This window comes from Crocuta crocuta, unplaced genomic scaffold (genome assembly GCF_008692635.1).
Source record: "Crocuta crocuta isolate KB4526 unplaced genomic scaffold, BGI_CrCroc_1.0 scaffold176, whole genome shotgun sequence".
Taxonomy (NCBI): domain Eukaryota; kingdom Metazoa; phylum Chordata; class Mammalia; order Carnivora; family Hyaenidae; genus Crocuta; species Crocuta crocuta.
Window position 1 is genome coordinate 8,778,895 of NW_027531905.1, and position 6,067 is coordinate 8,784,961.

Below are 6,067 nucleotides of genomic sequence, written 5' to 3' on the forward strand. Positions count from 1 at the left end.
TGGGTGGCTTAGTCGGTTAAGCGTCCGACTTTCGCTTAGGTCATGATCTCGGGGTTCGTGGGTTCGAGCCCTGCGTCGGGCTCTGTGCTGACTGCCAGCTCAGAGCCTGGACCCTATTTCAGAGTCTGTGTCTCCCTCTCTCTCTGATCCTCCCCTGCTCACGCTGTCTCTCTCTCTCTCTCCTAGAAATAAATTTAAAAAAAAATTAAAAAAAAGTGTATTTCTTTTTTTAAAAAATGTTTATTTTTCAGAGAGAGAGAGAGAGAGAGGAGAGAGAGGAGCAGGGGCAGAGAGAGAGGGAGACACAGAATCTGAAGCAGACTCCAGGCTCTGAGCTGTCAGCACAGAGCCCAACCCAGGGCTCGAATCCACAAACTGCAAAGATCATGACCTGAGCCAAAGATGGACACTTAACTGACTGAGCTACCCAGGTGGGTGCAGCACTAACCACTCTTCATGATTAATTTAATTCCTCAAGGCTCTCCTGCATCTAGTCTCTAACTTGTGCTCACTTCATCTTCAACTTTGGTAACTCTTGTATGCTCCTCCCCTGCCCTCAGCCCCATCAGCCATTTTCAGCCACACTAGGTGAACCTTACTTACTAAATCTGCAGATTTTTCTTACTTTAGTGCCTTTGGCCCACCTGGTGGAAATTAATCCCTTTCTTTACTGACCACACTTCTTTCTTTTCATTAAAAATTTTTTAGGTTTGTTTATTTATTCTGAGAGAGACAGCGTGAGTGAGGGAGGGACAGAAAGAGAAGGAGACAGAAAATCCCAAGCATGCTCTGCACTGTCAGTGCAAAGCCAGATTCAGGGGGCTCAAACTCACAAAATAGGGAGATCGTGACCTCAGCCCAAACCAAGAGTTGGACGCTTAAACAACTGAGCCACCGAGGTGCCTCTGACCACACTTCCTTTTTTTTAAGTTAAAAAAAATGTCTATTTACTTTTGAGAGACAGGAGAGACAGAGCCCGAGTAGTGGAGGGACAGAGACAGAGGGAGACACAGAATCTGAAGCAAGATTCAGGCTCTGAGCTGTCAGCACAGATCCAATGAACCATGAGATCCTGACCTGAGCTGAAGTCCAACGCTTAACCACCTGAGCCACCTAGACACCTGGTCCCTGATTGTCCTTGGAATTTAAACTTAGACATCATTTACTTCACTCTATCAGGTATTAAACACACACTAGATGCCAAGGAATAGGAAGACCATGGTACACTAAACTGATAAGAACAGATACTACACTTGATCTTAGCCAAAAGGCTGAGAAGTGATTGACCATGGTATATTAAATAGGTGTGGTCTTGGTCTCTTGGAGCCTTCTCATATCTCATTGAGGAGACTGAACAGAAAAACCTCCCAAATAGACATGACATTTCAAACTCTGAAATCTAGTCTCAAGGAAAGATCAAGAGTGCCAGGATCTGATGTATGTCACATGGTCTAGAAAAGTTCCTCAGAGGAAGTGATCTCCTCACCAAAACCCCTTCCCTGACCTTTCAAAAGTTACTCGTGTGACCTTCTTTATGTTCTTGTAACAAACAGTGCTGAACAACATCATAGCCTGATGGCTTATGGCTTATCACTGTGGTTTTTAAATGGTCTATGCATTTGGGAACTGCAGACAATGCTTATTCATTATTGTATTGCAGGAATTATCGTAGGTCCTATTCAATAGTAGATAGTTTCTCCATAAATGTTTGTGGAGAAATATTGAATAAATGACAACCCATAACTTTTGAAAAGTACAGTAACAATTTCTACAATGAATGACTGAGCACAGTACTCCATATATATGCTTGAGGATCACATAGGGTGGGATTCATTTACATACAGTGTACCCTCTGATGCTACTGTAACCTGAAAATATACTAGCTTTTCTCAGGAGCCATGTCACACTACAGTGATAAAGTCATAAAAAGGGGGGAAAATCAGGTTACCATCTTGCAACACTTACATCAAAATTTATAGTACCCTGTATTTATGTCATGTCAGTATGAATAATCTTGCCTTCCACTTTCAAAGCATATTTGGATTATAAGACATGCTGAACTTTGCTTAAAATTTCTTAGAATTTCCTGTTTTATATATCAACTTTTATATTGTTTAATTTTTTTCATGCTTAATTTGCTTCTTCATTTGGATAATGCTAATGGACTGTTGTTGACTAGTGTCTCCAGTTCAGCTCATCGCACACTGGGCAGTATTCATAAAATGCTCCTTATGTGCCAGCTGAAATTGGTAGTGGTTTGAAGGCAGAGAGCCAAATTCATCAAAAGGATAATGGCTAAATATATTTTGTTTTGTTTTCTGAATTTTAATGACTGAATGGAAGACTTATTCATTATTTATCTATTTTTGAATTTTATCAAATAGTTCTAGTGGTAATTACCCTATCTCTGTATTTATAGAAAAGTGGCACATTATCAAGATAATAGCCTGATTCCATATTTATGAAGTATCTGTTAAAATTATAAATATAGATACATGGAACTATGTGATTAATGCCAAGGAAAGCCACTTGTAGGTTAAAAATGGGGGGGAAACTACAACTAGCTAGCACCTTTGGTGAAATTAGTATTCTGTATTTGATTTCCGTGTGGAAAAAATTCATTATTCTCCTTTAAAATGCAATTTATTTTTTTTTAGTTTTTTTCTTAAATAGTTTATTCTCAAGTTGGTTTCCATATAACACCCAGTACTCATCCCAACAAGTGCCCTCTCCATGCCCATCACCCCCTTCCTCTCTCCGTCATCCCCATCAGGCCTCAGTTTGTTCTCAGAATTCAAGAGTCTCTCATGGTTTGCTTTTCTCCCTCTTCCCAACTATTTTTCCCCTTCTTCTCCCCCACGGTCCTCTGTTAAGTTCCTCCTAATCCACCTATATGTGCAATCATATGGTATCTGTCCTCTGCCTGACTTATTTCGCTCAGCATAACACCCTCCAGGTCCATCCAAGTTACTACAAATGGCCAGATTTCATTCTATCTCATTGCCATGTAGTATTCCATGGTATAGATAAACCACATCTTCTTGATCCATTCATCCGTTGATGGACACTTAGGCTCTTTCCATTTTTTGGCTATTGTTGAGAGTGTTGCTATGAACATTGGGGTCCATGTGCCCCTATGTATCAGCACTCCTGTATCCCTTGGGTAAATTTCTAGCAGTGCTACTGCTGGATCATAGGGGAGTTCTATTGTTAATTTCTCGAGGAACCTCCACACTGTTTTCCTGAGGGGCTGCACCAGTTTTCATTCCCTCCAACAGTATAAAAGGGTGACCATTTCTCCACATCCTAGCCAACATCTAAAGTCTCCTGATTTGTTCATTTTCACCACTCTGACTGGCGTGAGGTGGTATCTCAGTGTGGTTTTGATTTGTATTTCCCTGATGATAAGAGACACTGAGCATCATTTCATGTGTCTGTTGGCCATCTGGATGTCCTCTTTAGAGAAGTGTCTGTTCATGTCTTCTGCCCATTTCTTCACTGGATTGTTTGTTTTTCAGGTGTGGAGTTTGGTGAGTTCCTTATAGATTTTGGATACTAGCCTTTCATCTGACATGTCATTTGCAATGATCTTTTCCCATTCCATCGGTTGCCTATTAGTTATGGATTGTTTCCTTTGCCTTCCAGAAGCTTTTTATCTTGATGAGGTCCCAATAGTTCATTTTTGCTCTTGATTCCCTTGCCTTTAGAGAGGCGTTGAGTAAGAAATTGATGCAGCTGAGGTCAAAGAGGTTGTTGCCTGCTTACTCCTCTAAGGTTTTGATGGTTTCTTGTCTCACATTCACTTTCTTCACCCATTTGCAGTTTAGTTTTGTGTATGGTGTAAGAAAAGGGTCTCATTTCATTCTTCTGCATGTTGCTGTCCAGTTTTCCCAGCACCATCTGTTAAAGAGGCAGTCTTTTTTCCATTGGATACGGTTTCCCGCTTTTTCAAAGATTAATTGGCCATACATTTGTGGGTCCAATTCTGGGTTCTACATTCTATTCCATTTGTCTATGTGTCTGTATTTGTGCCATACCATACTGTCTTGATGATGACAGCTTTGTAACAGAGGCTAAAGTCTGGAATGGTGATGCCTCCCGTTTTGGTTTTCTTCTTCAATATTACTTTAGCTATTCGGTGTTTTTTGTAGTTCCACACAAATTTTAGGATGGTTTGTTCTAGCTTTGTGAAGAATGCTGGTGGAATTTTGATTGGGATTGCATTGAAGGTGTAGATTGCTTTGGGTAGTAATGACATTTTAACCATATTTATTCTTCTGATCCATGGGCATGGAATGTTTTTGCATTTCTTTGTGTCTTTTTCACTTCATAAGTTTTCTATAGTTTTCATCATACAGATATCTTATATCTTTGGTTAGGTTTATTCCTAGGTATTTTATGGTTTTTGGTGCAATTATGAATGGGATCAGTTTCTTGATTTCTCTTTCTGTTGCTTCATTGTTGCTGTATAAAAATGCAACTGATTTCTGTACGTTGGTTTTGTACCCTGCAACTTTGCAGAATTCATGGATCAGTTCTAGTAGGCTTCTGGTGGAATCTGTCGGGTTTTCTAGAGTATCATATAGAGTATCATGACATGTAGAGTATCATGTCCTCTGCGAAAAGTGAAAGTTTGACTTCTTCTTTGCCAATTCTGATGTCTTTTATTTCCTTTTGTTTTAAGTCTGATGTTAGGACTTCCAGCACTAATTTAAACAACAGAGGTGAGAGTGGACATCCCTGTCATGTTTCTGATTTCAGGGGGAAAGCTCTCAGTTTTTCACCGTTGAGAATAATGTTAGCTGAGGGCTTTTTATAGATGGCATTTATGATGTTTAAGTAAGTTCCTTCTATCCCGACTTTCTCGAGGGTCTTTATTAAGAAGGGATGATGTATTTTGTCAAATGCTTTTTCTGCGTTTATCGACAGGATCATATGGTTTTTATCTTTTCTTTTGTTAATGTGATGTATCACATTGATTGATTTGTGAATATTGAACCAGTCCTGTAACTCAGGAATGAATCCCACTTGATCATGGTGGATAATTCTTTTTATGTGCTGTTGCATTCTATTTGCAAGTATCTTTTTGAGGATTTTTGCATCTGTATTCATCAAGGATATTGGCCTGTAGTTTTCTTTTTTTGCTGGGTCTCTGTCTGGCTTGGGAATCAGAGTGATGCTGGCTTTGTAGAATGAGTCTGGAAGTTTTCCTTCAAATAATATTTTTTGGAATAGCTTGAGAAGAATGGGTATTAACTCTAATTTAAATGTCTGGTAAAATTCCTCATGAAAGCCATCTGGCCCAGGGCTCTTATTTGTTGGGAGATTTTTGATAACTCATTCATTTTCTTAACTAGTTATGGGTCTGTTCAGATTTTCTATCTCTTCTTGTGTGAATTTTGGTAGTGAGTGTGTGTTTAGGAATTTATCCATGTCTTCTCAGTTGTCCAGTTTGCTGGCATAAAAATTTTCATAGTACTCCCTGATAATTGCTTGTATTTCTGAGGGGTTGTTTGTAATAAGTCAATTTTCATTCATGATTTTGTCTATTTGGATGTTCTCTCTTTTCCTTTTGGGAAGCCTGGCTAGAGGTTTGTCAATTTTGTTTATTTTTTCAAAAAACCAAACCTTGGTTTCATTGATCTGTTCAAATGGGTTTTTTTGCTTCTATATTGTTTATTTCTGACCTGATTTTTATTATTCCTCTTCTCCTACTGGGTTTGGGGTGCTCTTGTTGCTCTCCTTCTAGTTCCTTTAGATGCACTGTTAGATTTTGTACTTGAGTTTTTTTCTAATTTCTTGAAATAAGCCTGGAGCGCAGTGTACTTTCCTCTTATGACTGCCTTTGCCACATCCAATAGAGTTTGAATTGTTGTAATTTCATTTTCATTTGTTTCCATATATTTTAAAATTTCTTCTCTAATTGCCTGATTGGCCCATTCGTTCTTTAATAGGGTGTTCTTTAACCTCCATGTTTTTGTTTTTTTTTTAATTCTATCAAACACTATTTTTTTTGCCCCAAAAGTACGATCTTTTATTATTTTTTATTTTTTTAATATGTGATTTT

At 38.6% G+C, this 6,067-nt stretch overlaps 1 pseudogene; it reads right to left on the minus strand.

The window, feature by feature from the left end:
* Positions 1–1,064: 1,064 nt before the first annotated feature.
* LOC144240299 (U2 spliceosomal RNA) lies at positions 1,065–1,283 on the minus strand (annotated as a pseudogene).
* Positions 1,284–6,067: the final 4,784 nt, after the last annotated feature.